Source organism: Pan troglodytes, chromosome 11, assembly GCF_028858775.2.
Source record: "Pan troglodytes isolate AG18354 chromosome 11, NHGRI_mPanTro3-v2.0_pri, whole genome shotgun sequence".
Taxonomy (NCBI): Eukaryota; Metazoa; Chordata; class Mammalia; order Primates; family Hominidae; genus Pan; species Pan troglodytes.
This window is the reverse complement of record NC_072409.2, coordinates 112,901,758-112,924,572: the sequence shown is the minus strand read 5'-3', so window position 1 is coordinate 112,924,572 and position 22,815 is coordinate 112,901,758. Positions and strand designations below refer to the sequence as shown.

Below are 22,815 nucleotides of genomic sequence, written 5' to 3'. Positions count from 1 at the left end.
ACTGAATAGTGTCTACCTCCCCAAAATTCATGTCTATCCAGAACCTGTGAATGTGACCTTATGTGGAAATAGGGTCTTTACAGATGTAACCAAGTTAAGATAAGGTTATAATGAATTAGGGTGGGCCCTAAATCCCATATGGCTGGTGTCACTATGAGAGGAGAGAAATTTACACAGGAACACGTACTGGGAGAATGCCATGTAACAACAGAGGCAGCACTTGGAATGATGCATCTATAAGCCAAGGAGCACCAAAGACTGCCAGCAACCAGCAGAAGCCAGGAAGAGGTAAAGAAGGATCCTCTCCTAAAGCCTTAAGAGGGAGCATGGCCCTGCAGACATCTTGATTTCAGACTTCTAGCCTCCAGAACAATGAGAGAACAAATTTCAGTTGCACTTAGCTACTAACTTTGTGGTAATTTGTTATGGTAGCCCTGGAAAACTGAATCAGACTTAAAATCCCAAGCTATAGAAAAAAATTATATATATATATATATATATATGTAAGCAGATACTGTTTTTTACCATCACAGCCTGCTCCCCTCACCTTCCAAAAAATCACATAGCGAAATGTCAGTTTATCAACCTAGAACACAAAACAAATGACTTTCTGTCACCCCTAAAATCATCCTGCAGTACAGTCTTTGCATACAGACAGACCTGAGTTTGCATGTAGCTCTGCCACATAGCAGTTGTTTACGCTAAAGCAAGTTAGTTAGCTTTCTGTAGCTCCAATCTCTTTGTCTATACTATTAGCCTAACAATATGTATTGCATTTGTTTGTTGTACAGTGCAGTGGGCATTTGCCATTCTTTGGTGCCTCTCAGCGTCAGAACTCCCTTCCTATGTTTGGGGAATGCCCCACATTCTAAGGCAGCACCAGCCTCTTGCTAGGGAAGCGAAGGTGTCAGCTAAAGCACAAGCATGAGCCAGGCTCTGCCAGGAAGACGCGCTTTGCATGGGAGCTCAGACGGTGAAGATGTAGGGACTATATGGAGTCCACTATGGTGAGGTCACAGTAACCTCCAGACCCTAGAGCATCAGAGGGAAAGTTCTTAGGACAACACTCAAGATTGGTCTTTAGTGAAAGCTGTGCACGTTGCAGTGTCTATGTCTGGCTGCATTGCTGTCTTCCTGAGATCAATTCTGCAACATGATTTTGAAAATTATTCCAGATACTTAGCTTCTAAGACTCATTATCTGATGTTCCTGTAACATTTAAAGAAATCCTCTCACCCCACCTTAAATTAATAGAATTAGTTTCTGATGCTGGCAACTAAGAACCTTGACTAACACGCAAAGATTAAATTAGATAGGATATGTGAAGCCCCTAGCAGGAATCATAAGTAATTTCCTTTTCTTTCTACTCCTACCCACAGGCTCTGTACAAGGATTCTGCCACCACAGGGTTAACATCTATGCTGGTCAAGAAGTAGAGGGTCAGTAGAAATGGAGGGAAGCAAGCACTTACAGACAGCCCTATGTGGCAGATCTAGGCTATAGCCTTTATTCCAGTCAGTGATGAAGGTCAGGCCTCATTAGTGTGTGCGGTGTGTTAAAGTGAGGGATCATTTCAGAACAGGATTAGAAATGGACTCAAAGGCCTTTGACCAAACTGATGATAAGCCCACACCAGAGAAAACTCACATCAGAAGAACCAAAGCTCAGGCTCTGCAAATCTGAATATCAGCTGACAGTCTGAACAGGTTGCTTTCCATGTTTGTTGTTATTTATGTTTTCTTTTAAGCTTTCAAATCCCTAAATCCCTTCTGCCTAAGCCAAACTCACATTTGGATGCACTAAGCAGCTGTTGCAACTGGGGATTCTCTCCTCTGTGAAAACACTGATTTAAAAAAATAATAAGCTCTCAGCTCCTGCTCACTCTCACAAGTTTCCAGCAACTGGTGCCCTGACAAATGAAGTGTCAAAACATTTTCAAATTAAAACCCCACAGCTCACACAGCCCCAAACCCTCAGCAGGATGGACTTTCCCTGCTTGTGCCCAGTGCACACTTAAAGAAACTAAAAATAGCCAGATGGCAATTAACAGAAACTCCAAGAAGGGGAGATGGGTTGGATTCTAGTGGGGTCAGTTTCCTGGAAGGATTCCAAATGGAGTTCTCAGCCAGCAGTGTGCTCTGGCCAAGAAATGATTTTCATTAAAACTACATGGAGGAGGCAGAATGAAAAATCAAGATTTGGAAGCTTTAAAGTTATAGCAGAGGTGGAAACCCGTGACCATCAATAATAACAATCCTTGCTAATATAGGGTTCATAGACACTGTATCATCTTGAACTTGTAAGAGCTCTAGAAAGTAGCTACTACTCTTATCATTTTCCTACTTTTATAGACAAAGAAGCCAAAGCCCAGAAACTGTAGACAACCTGCCCAAGATCTCAAGACAAACAGGACAAAGGTCTATGGCAGGTATATGGTAAGTGGTCAAGCAGGAGTTTCAACTCAGCTCTCCGGCTCCAGAACTCATGAATGTAACCGTTGTGCAAGGCAACCTCATGTATTCATGGGAATGTTTAAGTAACCAAAATGTTTTTATCCCATCCTTAGGCCTGGAGAAACAAAAATCTTCCTTAGCAATTTTAGCCAACCTTCCCATGGGCAATGCCTTTCAGGGATTATGTGTACAGGCTCCAAAGTTAGACTAAGTGGGTCTTATTCTGGCCTTTTTATTTCTAGTTGTATAAAATCAGGTAAATTATCAACCTTCCTGGGCCCTTATTCTCTCATCTGTAAAAGGGCAATAATATTAGTATTTATCTCATAAAGTTGTGATGAAGATTAAAAGAAACGGTGTGTGGAAAGCCCTTAGCATGGTGCTTGCCCATACTAAGCTCCTCAATAAATAATAGCTATTGTTATTGATCATTCTAAACCCCTGTGCTTTTAGGCAGTCAATTTCAATGCCCTTTTAAATAGTCAATTTCAATGAGGAAGAATACAAGGATTTAGTGAAAAAGGAGCATCCTCCACAGACCCCCAGGCGTTATTCCAGAATGCTTTTCAGTATGATGTAAGCAAACAAAAAAAGGACTAAAAAAGATTTTGCATTTGTGATGGATTTGGTGGATTTGGAGTGAGGGGTCCCAACCATCCTGGTTTGTTCAGAACCAGAGGATTCCTGGGACACTAAAGTGGGTCAGTTTTCTCCTTCATTTTCAGAATGGAGGAAATATTTACTCCCAGGAGAGGGCGGTAATGGAATTAAGAGTGGTCATTTACCCTCCCTCTTTTTTCCCCTTAGCAGGAATGATTCACCTTGATGGTGACACTGGGAAATAGGATGGAGCAAGCATAGTGCATGCGCTTGGGAGGGGTTGGCCTGCCCACTCCAAACCAAGTGTGTGCCCTTGAGTCCCCCATGTGAGAACCTTATGGGGCAGGCTCTGGATTTGTTTGGGAGACCAGTAGTTCAGCATGTAAGTGAGTGGAAAAGTTCGCTTTTGGAGCAGAAGATTTAGGAAACTGCATTTGGCAATAGGTCTGAACCCTGTTCTCCAAACAGCAACAATAACATTGATATTGTGATTTCTTCATGACATCTGTGTCTATTTCTAAATTGGTTCAGAACTCAAAGAAGGAAAGGGATATAATTAATTATCAACCATGTGATTAATTATCACCTTCATAACCCCTAACAGATGGATGCCTATTTCATTTCATTGGCAGATGAAACTATTTCAGGCAGGCAGGGAAAGGGTATTTTGTAAAATCAAAGGAAGTTAGAGCTGGGAGTGACCTTAAAGATAATCTAGCCCAATATCTTCATTGTTATAGATGAAAAGATACAAAAATGAAATGGCCAAGTGATACGATCCATGTGAAAAGTCTGTGAAAGACTTTTATAATGTAAGTTATCAGTGTCATTAGTAGTTTAGGGAGTGGTCTTTAAAATTGTAACCAGAATTTAAAATAGATCATAGATAACATAGCAAATAGATTGTAGATTAAAACTAAGTCCCTATACAGAAAGAGAATATTCCCTAAATAAAACTAATACCTCCAGGAAACATGCTCAAACCGTGAAGAAGAAATCAGCAATTCAGAGCTAAATTTTATTTTAATTGGAAAAAACCTACCTTAGGTTGACAAGATTGCTTACTTACAACCTTAAAGGCCAGATAAGCTCAAAAATGAACTAGTTTTTCTCCTTAGTCTTCATCCTGCCCATCTATCCTAGCAGATCCTCTTCACTGGGAATGTTTACTTCGTAACTGTTAACAGGCTTGTCCCACTGGCAAAATAAGGTTGTTTGCTGGGCACCTCAAGACATATGATATATAAGACTCTTTGGCTAAACCCCGCCATTTCTGGTCTCACCTTTGCCTTTTACCCATTACTCTCACCCATCAGAGCACATAGAGGTGGCTTTTAGATAGAGTCCAGTCCTAGGTGGGTTGGACGAGGCCCACTTCACCCTCTCTTTCTCTATCTCTCTCTCTCTCTCTCTCTCTCTCTCTCTCTCTCGCACTGAATTAAATACAGCTGTAACACCTGGACAGAATGCCTAGAGCAACTACTTGAGGACTCCGAAGAGTTAAGAACGTCAGGCAGATTAGGAAATGCATTAGTCTGTTCTCACGCTGCTACTAAAGACATACCTGAGACTGGGTAATTTACAAAGGAAAGAGGTTTAATTGACTCACAATTCAACATGGCTAGGGAGGCCTCAGGAAACTTGTAATCATGGCAGAAGGGGAAGCAAACACATCCTTCTTCACATGATGGCAGGAAGGAGAAGTGCCGAGCAAAAGGGGAAAAGCCTCTTATAAAACCATCACATCTCATGATAATTCATTCACTATCCCAAGAACAGCATGAGGGTAGCCACCTCATGATTAAATTACCTCCACTGGGTCCCTCCCAGGACATGTGGGGATTATGGGAACTACAATTCAAGATGAGATTTGGGTAGGGACACAGCCAAACCATATCAGGAAATAAGACTGGGATTTGAAATATTACCCAACCAACAGTGAGTTAACTCCTTTCTTCCCCCAGTAAACCCTGGCCTAAAGTCAACACACCAGAAATGAGCACCAGGGTACAAAGAGAGCTCCTGAGACACCGTGTAGTTCTGGCTTTAGCAGCAGAAAAGTAAATTTCTAATAGTCAGGGTGTGAAAATTCTCTGTGTTTCTCTCTTCTCCCCCTCCTCTCTTCCCTCTACTTCCCTTCCTTTTCCTTCCTTCTTCCACACTCCCGTCCCCAAGAATCTTGTGGTATTGGCAACATCAGCCTGCATTAACCAAAACTATAAGGGAAGGAAACCTTTCTCCCCATTCAGTGGAGCTGTCATTCCCAAGCCTGGGCTGAACCCCAGTGCTTTTTTTTCTCTCTCGGTCTCTCTCTGCTTGGCCAATATGCAGGCAAAGTCATGGAAGTACATGGCAGAGTAAACTTGTTGGCAAGAGACTGAAAAGTGGTCACAGGGAACTAAAAAGTATCACGGAGAGGAAGGAGCTTGGCAAAGCAGCTCCATACAGTTTCTTTTATAAATTCCTGGGGTCATCCTCAGCCTGTGCATGCATGGATCTGGTACTAATTAGCATACCAAAACTTTGAGAACTCTGCCCAGGTGCCAGGCTGACCACTGGGTGACATACACAGAGGACAGATCCAAATAGCACCGCCAAGGCTTTGAAAAATGAACTGACATAGGAAACATAGCCCTCAGAAGACCAACTATGCGGGAGGAACTTGCAGCCCGAACCCAATCAAGAAGAATTGGGAAAACCTCAATTCCTATGGGAAAAGATAATCAGCTGAAACTAACACTGCCATGACATAGAGGTCAGAACAATCTGACAAAGACTTTTAAAGCAGCTATTATTTAAAAAGTTCCAACCGGCAATCATGAATACCACTAAAACCAATGGAAAATAGAAAGTGTCAGCCAAGAAACAGATGATATAACAAAGTGCCAAATGGAAATTTTGGCACTGAAAAATATGATAACCAAAATAAAAACTTCACTGATGGGCTCAATAGCAGAATGGACATGACAAAGAACAGAAAGCCATGTGCAAACCAGCTTCTAGCTGGGGGCCTATTTATCACTACCTTTCATGCATCTTTCCCTCTGTTTTCATTAAATATTGTTGTATAATAATACTATACAGTTGTATATACTTGTATGAGGTTGTATAATTGTATTGTATACAACTATAACTACTGTTATGCAACAATAGTTAGTGAAAACAGAGGGAAAGATGCAAGAATATTTAGTGACTTAAACCAGAAACAATTTATGAATTCTCTCAATTCTGTGGGAGGGCTGGGCAGTTTCTCTCCTGCTCTTGCTTGGATTTGTTCATTCCTCTGCATCCAGCAGGAGGGTCGGTTGGACTGGAAGACCCAAGATGGCCTCGCTCACAGGTCTGGCAGTTGTTGGTGATGGCTGTTGGCTGAGGTGCTTCAGTTCTCCCTGTGACCTCTGAACTCTAGCAGGCTAGACTCCTTCACAGTATGGTAATCACTGGGTTCTAAGAAATGGAGAGCAAAAGCTATAAGGCTCATTAGGGCCTAGGCTCTGGAACTCACACAACATCACCACTGTCATATTCTATTGGTCAAAGCAAGTCACAAAGCCAGCACAGAGATAAGGGCCAAAAAATTAGAATGCTCTTGATGAGAGAAGCAGCTACATGACTATGTATGTGTGGATACAGGGAGGCATGATTATTGGAATAATTATTTCAATATTCTACCACAACCTTCCTAGGAAGTAATGCTGCAAAGCTAAAGGACCATGGATCTACAATTGTTATGTCAGTAGACTAGACTGTGAGGCTTAGAGAACTTCAGCATTTTGCCTAAGATCACACAGCTAGTTAAGGAGAAAATATGAAACTAGATCCCATACTGCCGAGTCTTTGGACTAGTACTGTTGCCTGAGAGATAAGCTGTTGAGTGTTCTGAACAGTTTGTCTCTTTAACAGGTAGAATAACCCTGGACAACAGGTGTATAATGTGCTGGCAACCATTCATCATTCATATCCATTTCATTAAGGAAATAAACGCATGTACTTGTGGAGTCTATGAAAAAATTGAAATAGAGTGTCTCATGAAGAGCTATTTATTATGTAGCAATAAAGCTCCTAAACTGTTCGATGCACCAAAACAGTGCATTCAGTCTCTCGAGTTCCTGGCACTCAAAGGTTAATAATTTTAGTGAGATAAATTCACATAACATCAAATTAACCATTAACTATTTTAAAGTATACAGTATGGTGTCATTTAATACGTTCATTACATTGGGCGACCATTACCTTTATCTGGTTATAAGATATTTTTATCACCCCAAAAGGAAATTCTGTCCCCATTAAGCAGTCACTTCCTATTTCCCTTTCTCCCTCATCCCTGGCAACCACTAGTGCACTTTCTATCTCTATAAATTTATCTATTCTGATGCTTCACATAAATGGAATCACATGATCTTTTGTGACTGACTTCTTTCACTCAGCATTTTTTTGGGGTTCATCCATGGTGATGCATGTATCAGCACTGCATCCCTTCTTATGAATAATACAAATGTGAGTAATAGTCATAATATTCCATGTGTAAATATACCACATTTTGCTTATATATTCATCAGTTGATGGGCATTTGGATTGTTTCCACTTTCTGGCTATTTTGAATAGCGCTGTTATGAACAATTGTGTACAAGTATTTGTTTGAATGCCTGTTTCAATTCTTTTGGGTGTATAGCTAGGAGGGGAATTGCTGGGTCATATGGTAATTCTACTAACGCTTCATTTTGATTCTGGTCTTGAAAAGATTTCTGAAATGCATGAGATTCATAACCTGCTGCCGGCATTACCTTGTCTCTAAAGTCAATGTGATTCTGGAGGATGGCTCTGTGGTAAGTGGCTGTCCTCACAAAATCTTGCATCATGTTCTGCTGTTGAGAAATGAAGCCATAAAACTATAAGGGAAAGAGAAAAGAGGGGGAGTAAACAACCCACAAAGTCCGCACGATCATGAGCATCTGGTTCTGACAGGCACTTTGGTCAGGGAAGACATGATCTTTCACAAACAGAGAAGCTGAGGCTCTGAGAGACATTGTGACCTGGCCACGTTGGCCCTATATGTAAAGCATAGAATTCTAAGTAGATCCCAGACTTCTGACTACATAGATTCAATAGATTTGGACCTAGATATTGATGAGATAAGTACTCAAGCTCCCTTCCTAAATCAGAGGTTGTGAGAGAGCACAAATTGAGAATAATAGACAAGTTGGGATGGTTGACACCTGCAATCCCAGAACTTCGGGAGGTTAAAGTAGGAGGATCACTTGAGCCCAAGAGTTGGAGGCTGCAGTGAGCTATAATCACAAAAGTGTGATCCAGCCTAGGCAAGAGAGCGAGACTCTGTCAAAAAAAAAAAAAGAAAAGAGTCAAGAGAGAAAATAGCCAGGACCAAAAGGGATGGCCTGCCCTGATGAGCCCCATTAGCCTCGACAGGAAAACAGAACTTGGATAGAAATCCTGGTGGAGGTGGAAGTAGGGCAGAAGGCAATGATTGTGGTAATCCTGATGGAAACAGAGGCAAGCCAGTTGGGAGATGTGGTGCATATAAATCCAGCGCTGAACGCTGGTAAGAAATATTATTGTTGTAATTGCCACCATTTTGTGGAGCTTTCTATGGGCCAGGTACCATGCTAAGTGCTTCACAGTTTCATCTAATTAAATTAAAGCATCATGACAATCAGGTGAATTATGTTCCTCAGATGAGGAAGCTGAGGCTCAGAAAGATCCAGCAACTTGCCCAAGTCCTGACAATGTAATAAGTGGCAGAACGGGGATTTAAATCTATGTAAGGCTGATGCTGCTGGCCTGGTGACCACATTTTGAGAACCACTGCAATAGAATATTAATTATCTCCTCTCCACCCACCCTGCCTAGATGTGTTCAGAGGCACACCTTGAAACAAATCAATTTATTCCACCCAGGATAACCCTCCTGACCTGGAAGTACTGTGCAGCAGACGCTTCTTCTGTCCGCTGGCTGAACACTGAGTATTCCTTTTTTTTATTTTGGCATATTTTCAAAGTATTTGCAAATGCACTGAATTCTGCAAGGATAAAAAGTAGATCCATTTCTTCACCTTGGAAACCATAGAGCTCACCATTGCACTTTGTAAAAAATTCCAACTGTGAAAATATTAGAAGATGAAAATGGCACATTCATCCCTGAACACATACATGATAAGAGATGGCAAGGCGGAAATGGGTACTATTCCGAGCTGTGACACCCTTATTTACACTTGTCAGACATATTTGCATTCAGAAATGTCAAGTGAGAGAGCACAAAGAAACACAGGCAGAGACTGGGCTCCAGAAATTCTCCCAGTGCTGTGCTTACAAAGCTCGTAGATTTATACTCAGAAAGTGCTCTAGGGAAGGTGATTGTTGATGATAAGAAAAAAAAACCATATATGTGAATACCAAAAAATAGAATATATACATACATATACTCACATATATTTTATATATACATTCATATAATCTCATTCTATTGTCATGACAGTTTTTTCTCTCTCATTTAGTATTATCTAGATTTATAGAGAAAAGGTAAAATAACTGGGGATATGTGAATACAAAGAAATGCTCTGTCATTTGAGAAAAGAATATAGAAGTGAAAGCTCAAAAAATTCCAGAAGTGATATTGCTGATAGATAACACAGTGTTCACAGTGGCCAGTTCCTGTGACTTCTGCCTCAGAGATGTCTCCTGAATACTGCCCAGTAGTCTCTACTGTCTGTGGCCTCTTTCCACTCCACCACAGGCACTGTGACCTGGTCTCTCCCTTATATTATAGCCTTGGCTGGATCCCTAATGCCCACACACTCTTGGTTCATGATAAGCTCTGGCCCCTCACATTCTAGACCCAACCTAGTGTTCTAGATGATCTTGTCCAGTAACCTGTACGCACTTTCCAGAACCCTCTCTGTGCTCTCTTCCTGCACACATGAGACCTGCCCTATGACCTCCATGCTTCCACCATGCTGAACACTTACACATTCCCACATCAACCCAGTCCTGGCCAGGCATCTTGATTTTGAATCCCCCTATTTTTTTCTGTTAGATTATCTTTTGATGTCAAACTTGTATTCATCCTCCCAGATTCTATTCAACTAGCATTTCTTCACTGCTATATTCTGGAACATCATAGACAAAATTAGTTGCTGTAATAGAGTGGATCTCAAACTCAGCTCTAGATCCGAATCACCTGGGAAGTGTTTTTAACCTATGGATAATGGGCCCTCACCCTACATCTAGTAATTAAATGTTCTAGTGGTAGAGACAAGGCATCTCTATTTTTAAAAAAGCCTCCAGAGTAAATTCTCCTGTGGAGCCAAGGATGACAAATATCCCTCCAACCTCATGTTCTAAGCTTACCATCATCATTCATGTTATATTGAACTTATAGTTTTTTTTAAAAAATCTCCATTTCTCTACCTAAATCAAGTTTTTGGGAAACTGTTTAGGGGTGTCTTAGTCCATTTTGTGTTGCTATATCAGAATACCACAGACTGGGTAATTTATAAAGAACAGTAATTAATTTCTTACAGTTCTGGAGTCTGGGAAGTCCAAGGCTGAGGAACTACATCTGGTGAGGACCTTCTTGCTGTGTCTTACCACGGCAGAAGGCAGAGGGCAAGCAAGTGCAAGAGCAAGAGACAGAGAGGGCCACTTTTATAACAACCCACTCTATTGACATTAACCATTTCATGCGAGTGGAGCCCTCATGGCTTACTCACTTCTTAAAAGTCATACTTCTTTTTTTTATTTATTTTTTTGAGTCGAAGTTCACTCTTGTCACTCAGGATAGAGTGCAATGGCACCATCTCAGCTCACTGCAACCTCCACCTCCTGGTTTCAAGCAATTCTCCTGCCTCAGCCTCCCAAGTAGCTGGGATTACAAGCGCCTGCCACCATGCCCAGCTAATTTTTGTGTTTTTAGTAGAGATGGGTTTTCACCATGTTGGCCAGGCTGGTCTTGAACTCCTGACCTCAGATGATCCACCCACCTCGGTTTCCCAAAGGGCTGGGTTTATAGGCATGAGCCACCATGCCTAGCCAAAGTCACACTTATTAATACTGTCACAATGGCAATTAAATTTTAATATGAGTTTTGCAGGTGACACTTAAACCGTAGCAGAAGTTTAAGCCTCATTCATCGCTAGTCTCTAGAACACAGTGCTAATGTAGCAGCCATCCCAATAAATAAGTCTGAAATGTAAATTCAATACATTTGGAAAAATGACTAATGAACTTGGTGAAACTATTTAATTTGAGAAGCAACCCTGTAAGGCCCTGGGTCCATCCCATGTAAGGACAGATAGTTTGAAAAAAGACCTTGTTGGAAAATAAACATGCAAACACATATAACCACTGCCCCTCCTGCACAAGGGAATGCCATCTCCTCCAAAGGACCAGGAAAGGGATAAAGGGAGCAGTTCTAGGTGGAAATGTAGATCAGGATTAAATTTACAGTATACCCTGAACAATCACTATTTCACCAATTTGTAAGGGCTCATCCCAAATAATTAACCTCACCTAGCTAATGTTTCCATGTGGATTTTTTTAAATGAAAACAGAAGGATTCTTTGGTTAAAAATGTATCTTCATTATAAAATTTCTCTCAACTCTATCTTTTGCAGTTATATCCCTATAAAGGAAAGGATGCAAATGATGGTTTAAAAATAACTACAAAACCAACAAATGAAAAGTATAAAAAATTTAGAAAAATGCCACAAATCAAAAAGAATACAATAAAAAGAATAATTCCATTATACAAGTGACTAATTATGCTTAACATTCTGGGTACGTTTGTGTGTATGTAAAAATTCCTCTTACTTATAAAATTACATTGTATTATTTTATAACCAGCACTTTTTATTTAAGATGCTATGAATAACGTCCTAGGCCATTAAGTAGTCTTCTCCACCTCATTGCTAATGGATATATGATTTCAACTCAGTAATGTGCCATAATTTGACCAATTCCCTGTGGCTAAATTTCCAAGCCTCCCTCCAAGTCTATTGTATCAGAATGATAAAACCCAGAATCTGTATTCCCGGTGATTCTGGTAACAAGAGAGTTTCAGCCAATAAAGTATGGCAACATTCATATAGTAAGAATATCCTATTACAGTAAAAGCAATGCCATTTCTTCACAGCATCTTCCTACACATAAAAATCAATGTATTGGTTGATATTTCTGTTCTCCCATTATATTTTTTCTTTTGACCTTTTCTTTTCTTTTTTTTTTTTTTGAGATACGGTCTCACTCTGTCCCCCAGACTGGAGTGCAGTGGCACGATCTCAGCTCACCACAACCTCTGCCTCCTAGGTTCAAGCAATTCTCCTGCTTCGGCCTCCCAAGTAGCTGGGATTATGGGTGTGTGCCACTACCGCCTGGCTAATTTTTGTATTTTTAGTAGAGACAGGGTTTCACCATGTTGGACAGGCTGGTCTTGAACTCCTGACCTCAAATGATCCATCCTTCTCAGCCTCCCAAAGTGCTGGGATTACAGGTGTGAGCCACCACACCCGGCCTTAACCATTTTCTTTTGCAATTGAAAAAATTTGTCTCTTACTTAACCGTATAAAATTTAGAAATGCAGAAAAGTCAAAAAGGAAAAATAATTCCCAGATATAATCACTGATAACATTTTGGGATTTTCCCAGGAATTTTTCTTTACATTTTCACATCTATCTCTATAATATATACAACAATAGTATTGTACTCCATTGGTTTACAACCTGCTTTTTCACTATTAACAATACACTGTCAGCTTTTTTCTGTGTCAACACTTTTCATAGAGATTCACTCAACTACACATAAAGCTTCATAGCTCTTTAATTGTCATGTCATTTTGCTCATTTCTCCAATTTGTTCTCAGAGGCAACATCAGAGACTAAGTAGATCTTAATTTATCTTAATTTCAACAATGTTTTTTGACTATGTTCCCTTAAATTCTGGACCCAACTATTTGCTTATAAAATTTGATTGGGAGTCAAAAATATCAAGTCTGTTAAGCTACAATTTCCTATATTTGCGTTTTTCTCTTTTAAAAAGATATTGGACAATATTTACCCAGCTCTAGTTTCCTGGCACCTCTCCAATTCTCTCTGAGTTCTCAGAGATTGCCAGCAGTGGTTTTTGTCACCCATCTGTGAGTTCTTTGAGTCTCTGTTGCTTGGGCTTTCAAAGCCTACGGTAAATTAATTTGTTTAACAAATAATCTTTTGAATATTCTCAACAGTTGCAAGTCTCTATCCTTTGGGGGAAATTTGAGACCTTAATACAACCCAAAATAATGGCTGCCCAATTAAGTTAATAGGATATATGGCAAGTTGAAAAATATCATTTTTGGTTAAAAAACAAGATTTTGACTATAAAGTTACGCAGCTGGTCTTGTATGGCTCGCCAATTATCTCCAAAAAGAAAATGTAAAAGAGAAGCTCCAACAAAGTTTTGTGTTACACGAGCATCCATGCAATACATAAATAGCCTACAAAGTAAGTACTGAGCTGGATGTGTCAGTTCTATTGTGTTTGATATTTTAAAAATCCAATTTTATTATATTATTAACAGTGTTAGTCTGCTTAGGCTGCCATAATAAAATGCCACAGATTGGGTGGCTTAAACAACAGAAATTTATTTTCTCAAAGTTTTGGAGACTGGGAAGTCCAAGGTCAAGGTGCCAGATGGTTAGGTTCCTGGCAAGGGTTCCCTTCCTGGCTTGCAGTTTTCTGCCTTTTCCACTGCATCCTCGCATGGCAGAGACAGCAAGCTATTGAGCTCTCTGATGTCTCTTTTTATAAGGACATGAATTCTGCAGAACCAAGGCTCCACCTCATGACCTCGTTTCAACTTAATTGCTTCCTTACTCCAAATACAGCCACACTGGGGTTAGGATTTCAACATGTGAATCTGGACGGGACACAATTCAGTCCACGGCAGACACTACAGTCACAGCTATTTATAATCTTAATACAGGGGCCACATTTAACAAACCAAAAATCGCAGCCTCTTGTTTGACAAGTTTAAGATGTATTTATGGGATTGATGGGATTTAGAAAATCAGGAATATCCTGGCCAGTCCAGGAACCATCATCAGCTAATTCCTCCCCGTGGGGAATTCTGTCAAAAGGTTTTTGTTTTTGTTTTTGTTTTTTCACAATTTACCCTCACTTTTATTTTAATGGTTAAACAAATGTGTATAAATAAAGAAAAGTGTCTATGTTTCCACATGGTGTGTAAAGAGTCAAAAAAATTAATAAATAAAAAAACCTCTGTAAAAAGGAAAAGAAACTTAATTGTTGATTTCTCCCCTCTCCTCAGCGACTTTGGAGAACCGAAAAGGAAAGGAGCAGTGATAGCCTATCCTCCTCTCCTCCTCAGTTCTCCAAACTGGGGGACAGAATTTGGGGTAAGAGAAGTGAAGGGCTCTTTAAATCCAGCAGGTAATTTTGCCTTTGGAGAAGATTTTGGCAAGGAGTGCTTTTTTTTTTTTTTTTTTTTTTTGATGTGGAGGAGGCTTTTGATCTGCAGGTACCATTTGTTTGAAGAACGCTGTTAATTCTGTAGAGCTGGAATGTTTACCAGAGGAGAGGGAAGAAAGGCCAGCTATTTAGAGTATAAGAAAGTCAAAATGGATGTCCACATTTGCACAGTGGCTCCTTCAGCTGCTCAGGGTAGAGAGGTGGGAAGACATGGATTAGAATTGCTGCTCTGGAATAAAGAGGTCCCTATGGGGATATTGTCTAGAAGCCTGAGGGCAGTGGGCTGAGTATATAAGGCTGGGGAACTGCCCTCAGTTATTCGTAAAAGCCCAGTTCCTATGTCTAGAGCACACATCATGAGTAAAATGAGAACTCCTTTCAAAGGACATATCTACCCACACTGTTTCTAAAAGGAATGACCTGGTGGAATGACTATTATAAACTCTCAGGCTGTAAAGCATTGTGTCTTGTAATTTTTTTGATCACAAATACACAGATGTAATTTTCTCTATCATGTAGATATTTTACCAAGGACATAACAGCTCCATGCTACAGCCATGATTCCAATTACTTTCCTTCCCTTCTCAGGCTTGATTTAGGCTTCTCCATAACAAATCATTACTTTTCAATTTTAGTATGTATTTCTACTCACGAATCAATACAGACTACTCAGATGTACCATTTTCTTTCTGTTCTGCTACTCCTAAAAGACCAGATTGAAGGGATCTGTTTTTGTTTGCTTGCTTCTCTTAAATAGCTGCTATTTACAAGTCACACTGTCTGTGGTGCTTTCCATACAAAGAGTTTATTTACCAAGACACTAGCTTCTTTCCGTGCCAGGAAGGGGTAATACCTGTCTGACTACCCCAGCTGTTCTGGCCACATGTCCCAACATTATACCAGAAAATATACAACTGACAATAGAATAGTCATGGTGTGGATTTTTATAAAATAATGTCAAACTCTAGACATTGCTGCAAAACTGATTCTGGGCTATCTGGAAGAATTTGCCGACAGCTCATTTCAGTTCTCTCTAGTCCATCAGATTGAGCTTCCCCAATTAAGCTCTCTTTACTGGACACTCAAGGAAGAAAAAGATACCATTTTAATCAGTGTACAAAGAAGAGAGCAACACTAACCACTTGCTTCATTTAATTCTTCTTCCCCCATTTTTTTTTTTTTTGAGACGGAGTCTGGCTCTGTCGCCCAGGCTGGAGTGCAGTGGTGTGATCTCGGCTCACTGCAAGCTCTGCCTCCTGGGTTCACAGCATTCTCCTGCCTCAGCCTCCCGAGCAGCTGGGACTACAGGCGTCCGCCACCAGGCCTGGCTAATTTTGTTTTTGTATTTTTAGTAGAGACGGGGTTTCAACGTGTTAACCAGGATGGTCTCGATCTCCTGACCTGGTCAGTGCTGAGAGAAGTGGAATTACACTCAGAACATCATTCAAGCAGGATGGATGTGATATCTACAGCTGGAATACTGGTCTTTTTCTCTGTGTCTGCCTCTTATTAGTTCTTTGTATAACATATAGGATAATAATTACTATTTTGTCTAGTTACTTAGTTTTTTCTATCTTGCTCCATGGAATGTAAGCTTAAAAGATTTAGAGAGTACAAAGATTCATTCACCATCAAATCCTAGATGAAGTTCTGATACCTGGCACATAGTAAGTGTGCAATAAATATCATTGACTGCGTAAGTAAATGAATTCATGACAGCAATCTTTTTCTTCCTTCCTTTCCTCTTCTTCTTTTCTCCTGCTTCTGCTCCTCTCCTTCTTCTTCTACCTCTTCTTCTTCCTCATCTCTTCTTTCCTTCTTCTTCCTACTCCTTTTTCTTCTTTTCCTCCTCCTCCTCCTTTTTTATTCTTTCTCTTTATTTTTCCTCCTCATCCTCTTTCTCCTTTTCTGATCCATTTCGACTTCTACCTCTTGACTGGTTCACGCCTTCTAAAGCAATTACCTCAGAATAAGGAGTTTATTTTCTCATTTACTTATTTCTTCCCTAATCATAGGTGTGTAAACTTAAATATTTGGGCTCCATCTATTTACTTAAAAAGTCTAATCATAAAGTTCTTTGAGTTAGTGTCTCAGTAGCAAAACCAAATGATCTGATCCATCATATTTTTCAAGTCAAAATCCATTTATTACCTAAACTCCTAAATATGACAATATATTTTTGCTTCTCTTTTTTTCAATGGATAGGGACACATTTGCATAAGACAGTTCCCGAACCTTCTTCATCCCAACCCTCAAAGTTAGATAAACACAAACCAAATTTTAGGAAATTTCCTATACAGATATGCTGTGTGTGTTTTTCCAGAGAAAGGTACAGATATCTCAGGTGGTAAGAGTTGAAGTAGTATAGGAAAATGAATACATTCCAAATGTATATATAGACAGGGGACTCTGCTGCTGAGTGAAATTCAACATAAGGGTGGCCCTTCTTACACTTTATACAAGGGTTTGTTTACTTAGTAAAGGAGCAAAAAGCGTTTAGATATAAAGCAGATTCTCTGAGTGCCCAACATAAATAGCATTATTATAAGACACTGTATGTTCCTATTGATACATGGAAAAACTAGAAAAATGCACAGCTTCATCAATCTTCAAGCTAATTTCCCCCTTTTAGTGCTTTTTTCTCCTCTTTAAAAAGAATTTGTCAGCAAAAGCAGCCATCGAATCAAACTCTCTTAAAACAAAGTTACTTATAAGTTCTAAGAAACTGAATATATTATTTGGGTTTCCTCTTCACTCAAAGCCTTACAATTAACAACCAAGCCTACAGTTCATAAGTTGTGTAACACTAACCTAACACTATTTTTGTCCAACCAAAAGATTGGTGCAAAGCACTGGGTAGGACTATTGTTGGGAGTATTCTGTGTATTAGTCAAATCTTTAACTGTCAAGAATCTTATGGCAAAACAATTGAGATCATGTTTTTTCAAATCAGAGATGATCTTCATGCATATCTTCAAAACCAAAGAACACTTATTGAGATGACAAGTAGTGACCTAAACATTAGTAAAATAGTAATGTTAAACATTTATAAAGGCAAGGGCAGTTTGTTCATTTGTTTGAACATTGAGTGAGATCCCTAATCCCTGTAGAATCCTGGTAGACTTGCCCTGATGCTCTACCCATCAACAAAGAAGGCTCAAGATGTAAGAACTTCATGGTCTCCAATAAACAGATGGAACAGGAGGTCAGCCTTAAATAGAGGAATAATTGACTGAACCAGAACAGAACCAAGATTCTAAGGTATATCTGTGAAAACTCTTTTATTAACAAGTGGTGGAAAACTCAACTACGTATAACTTGAATAGGAGCTTTATGGCTCAAAAAACCGAAAAATACAGGATTAAAGTTCCATTTTCAAGAATAGTTATTTTCAAGCTCTCCTGTGCTGTTCTTAGGACTTGTTCTCTCACTTGTGTGTGCAGTCACTCTCTTGCTCTTGTTCGTTTTTTCTTGTTTTCTTGCTCTGCATTTCTCTGTTTTTGCCTCCCCGTTAGGCAGGCTTCCCCCTCATAGAACAAGATGATTACCAGCAACTCTAAAACAACAGTGCTACAAGCTCAGCAACCTCAGTCCCTCCAAAGTGTTCCAACAAAAGCCCCATATTGAGTCTTGTTGAACCATGTTAAATTAAAGACCCATCTCTGAATCCATTTCTGTGGCCAGGGGATCAATGCCAATGGACTAGCCTTGAGCCAGCCTTATCTAACCCAAAAGGAAGACTGGGCTTCCATTATCAGAAGAAAGGAGCATATATTAAAGGTAAGCAAAATCACAGTTAACTACTACTGAAAAAGAGGTAGAAACATTATAGACTAAGCTAAAAGAAAGGAAACAGGACTGAGAAAATCTGCGTGCTTCAGGGGCAAATGGGAGGAAGGTGAGTCATGGAAAACACCCACTCAGCTCATCAGCTTCTGAAATCTTGAAACTTGCATTAGCTTAAACCCCGATTTTGCCTCCAGCAGCAGGTGGTTGTTGTGACAGGCTACTACAAGCCAATTGGTGGAAAATTTCTGGTTATATAACATGTTGAGTCTCTGACACTGCCACAGTTGCCAGCACTGTTTCTCTGTCCACACTCACTAAGAATAGCTGGCCCTGCTCCAAGCTTCTGATGTTCTGTTTACACCATTGGACCCCATAGCCAACCAGTAGATTAAGAATGAGCTGTTGACCAGAGGGTAACTCAGCCTGAAGCAAAAGACTAAGGCACTGTAACCAAAGAGGGACAGGTTCTGAGGCTCTAATGTTGTTGGTGGTAGTCAGGCAATCCTATGTCTTGGTTCACCCGGAACATCTCAGTTTATACCTGCTGTCCTGGAGAAATAATCAATCCTACTGCCTTTCATATTCAAAAGATTCATGATTTGGATGATAAATGATTTGAGTCGTCCTGCCTATAAGTTCATGTAATTTTGGGGGAGGTAGCCACTCACAACTGAGAGAGATGGGGAAACAGAAAGATGATTATGAGGAGACCATGCAATACTTGAAAGCTGGAGACGATATACCTCCTTCCCCACCATGGTACCAGGACACTGTCTGGGCCTGAATGCCTTAAATTCCAGGAGACATTTCACTTCGATAACTTTTTCTTTTTGACTTGAGCTACTTTGTATAGGTAGCTTTGATTAAAACAGAAATTCCCCCAATTTACAATAATGTATTTTTTTCCTGGGTCATTGCCAGACACTAGAGTTTGCTGAGAGTGTATTATTTTCATTTGTTTTTACTAAAAATTTTATATATTTTAATGTCTTACTCATTTCATGTGCTTTTAAAATCTGCACCATGCTTTTCTGAACGCTAGAGGTGAATCAGTCTATTTGCAATTAGGCCTATTTCTACCACTGTGCTTTAACCAATCCAGTGAAGACCACCCCATATTAATATTACCTGGGATGAAGATGGAATTTCAGACAACCTCCTAGTCATCTGAAGGTCACCAGACTTGTAGAAAGATAAATGGTACCTTCATTCACTAAGTAAGGCCAGAATGCACCCTCTGGAGCATTTAACATGTATTCACAGAGGGACTAATTTATTTATGTTGTAGCATGAGCTATTATTCAATTAGTTCTCATAGCTTCCTGAGGCCTCTGCATGCCTCCCAGCAAGTAAAGCAGCACAGGTAAACACCAAACAGGTGGCATAAAGGCACATTTCCAATTTGATTAGATTTACACTGTTTAAAAAATGACATTTGACAACTGAAATGAACATTTTCATGATTGCTTATGCCATACTCCCTCCATTCCCCTAACAAATAACTTTGGAGAAGCATTAGTGTAATCCTATATAGTATTCAGTTTAAAAAACTGAAACAGCAGTCTGTACCTTCACTACATAATGCTTGGGCACTTTATTTTGCCAAGAGAAAACTTTGCATAATACGTAGACTTCAAAATCTCTCTGGGCTTTCCCTTTATATATTATCCATAAATGAATGAGACAAAAACACTTACAAACTCAGTTGAGAAATGCTATAGCTGGTACAAGACAGAGGAAAGAAAGTATTTTGTACCTGGAAGACTTGAGATTTCAAATCACATAAAAAGACCAGTTTGGATGACAAGTAACTGCTTTGTTAGTTTTGCAATGCGATTTTTAAGATCTAGCTCTCTTCCCATTCAAACATGCATTTAACAATAATTCTGCATGGTTGTGCTACCTAATCCTATTCAAGAAATTCATCTTGTATTCATTTTTTTAGAGAGCAAAATGTACCCACTGTAGTTCTCAGTGAAGTGAATCTATAATTGGCTAAAAGCGTGATGTGCATCTGTCTTCTTAGCTCAATCTCTTTGCTTTTATCTTGTTTTCTCTTTCAGATTTATATTGATAGTCAACTGGGTGCAAAATGAGCAGAGGCTAAATCTGGTCTGTAGGAATATTTAATTTGGCCATGATATGTTTTAAAACTCAGAAGAATGTGGCAGGAAACAAGGATTTCTACCTTAAATAGTATGACAGGGCACACTAGGGTCTGAATTACTGTGTAGCAACAACTGACATGAGGGAAGTAGCTACTGCAACCTTTTGAATGGATATGAGATCTCCAGTTGCCATAGTTGCCCCATTCTCTCTTCTTTGCAACCAGCCCACTTCATGCATTTCCATGACTTGCTTGGGCTGTATAGGCATTTGGGTCTGTGCCTCCCGTATACTCAAGGCCCCATTACAAAACTTCATGGACAAAAAGTCTGCAACTTAAAATATCAAGTACTTCCCTTCTATTTTTGAGTACCACGAAATCATAAAAACTAAGAAAAATGATAGACAAACATAGTATTGTATGCTTATTTCAATCAATTGACAGTTTTATTTTACACGTGTAAGAGAAGTAGTTGTGTTTCTTGGCAATGACCTTAATTGGTCATTTTGTGCAGACACTCATTAGGGCAGGTTCAAACTTAAATCTAGAGCTATCAGATAAGTTCTGGTGAGTCAGTCACTATCATTCCCAAACAACATATTTTTATATGAATATGGTACTGTTGACTGATTTCAGCTATGAAAACGAATTTTTCTCAAACCATTCATTTCCCCACCCTTCCTGTATAATTACTAATGATCCATGGGATCCTGGAGTATGGCATCTATATTGAAGAGTGATTCCACTCAGAGAGGATGCCTATGCCACCCACCGCTTTATCATCCTTCCCTAACAAAGTGATCAACCATCTACTCTATGACAAGCAACTAATAGATCCAGCAATAGTTAAATTAGTGCTTCCTGGTTGACATCCATCTGCACTTTCCTTACACAGAAGAGGGGATAACATGGACTGAAAGCCAGGAGGATTCAATCCAGGGATATTGGTTATCATTCAATATTTTTATAACCACAACCAGCAGATCTTTGTATATATACGGCTTACCTTCAGCTTTAACTGCAATCCAGCTCTAGAATGAGTGTCAAATCTATAATTTTTTGATACTTTGATAAAAAGGGATATTTTAAATCTTATTGAGAATGTAGCTATTGAGTGACTGTTGAGTCTAGAATCCTTGACACTCTGGTATGAAGGCATATTCCAAGTCCTATTGGGAACCCATATAAAAATTTTCTTCAGATCCAAATGCCAAAAGAAGCTTTGTTTGACATATTCTGCCCTCCTGCCACTGCTCTATCTTTTACGGACTCTGGAGATCATGTAAATTCACAGTGTTTCCCCTTTTGCTTGAATGTCAAGATGCCCAGAGTCAAAATCATGGGTTGGCAGTAATACTTATGAGTCCTCTAATACGCAGATTTGTGTTTTAATTTGCTCTTGGCCTCAGACTTCTGTGCTTTCTATATGTTCTCTAATTTTGAACTTTATCTGTTTATATCTTACTATAGAGATGTGTGAGGAAACTCAAACTTTCTGTGGTAAAAGTTAGGAGATGGATACATGGATGGATAGATGGATGAATGGACGGATGGATAGATGAACAGATAGGTAGAAAGACTGATCAATTAATCCCATCAATACTACATGAAGCTTTAACAGAGACTGATTAAATCATGCTGCAATTTTTCTGCCTCACTTTCCACACAATAACCCACCCTGCTCTGAACAGCAAACATGAGGACTTTGGAAGCAACAGCCTTGGTCCCATATGCTGAAAGCAGATGGGAGCTGCACTGTCTTCACAGTAGCAGCTGCCCAGGAACCAAAGTGAAGAGGAGGAGGCTGGGGGAAAGGAGCACAAGGGGAAACACAAAAGAACAATCGGGAGTGGAGAGGAGATACTTCCTGCTGCCAGTCTCAGCCAGGGTCAAAAGCAAACACGCACTCAGGAAGTGCTCCATTTAGTACCATTTTCACATTCATAGTGCCACTTAATCCAATCCCCATTGCCAAGAGATATTATGATCTCCATCATACAGATGGAAGAGAAATACAGACACAGTTTGCTCTGAGACAAACCAGCCAGGCCACTGTTCATTCCAGCACCAATATCTGCATTCCAGAAAGTGGGAAATTCTGAAACCTAGGACAACACTGAGGGGCATGTTCTACCTGGGAATAAGCTGTTAGTGAATCAGTTGACGATGGCTGAGAAGAAAAGATACACACAAAATTAAGATGTAACATATTCATGTAACGTAACTAACAGGGAAGTGGCTTCAGCTCCAACCAGAAAGATTGGCTAGACAGGGAAAGGTTTTCTGATCCCAAATTTTACAAAATCAAGACAGTGAAAATTTCTCTGTGTAACTGCAGACGTTTTTTCTTTGGAGATAATTATTTGAAAACTAGTTATCTATTATTC

At 39.7% G+C, this 22,815-nt stretch overlaps 1 pseudogene; it reads right to left on the bottom strand.

Annotated features, from left to right (window-relative positions):
* The window catches only part of LOC100614879 (histone-arginine methyltransferase CARM1-like), a 267,533-nt pseudogene that overhangs the window by 98,039 nt on the left and 146,679 nt on the right, over positions 1–22,815 (bottom strand).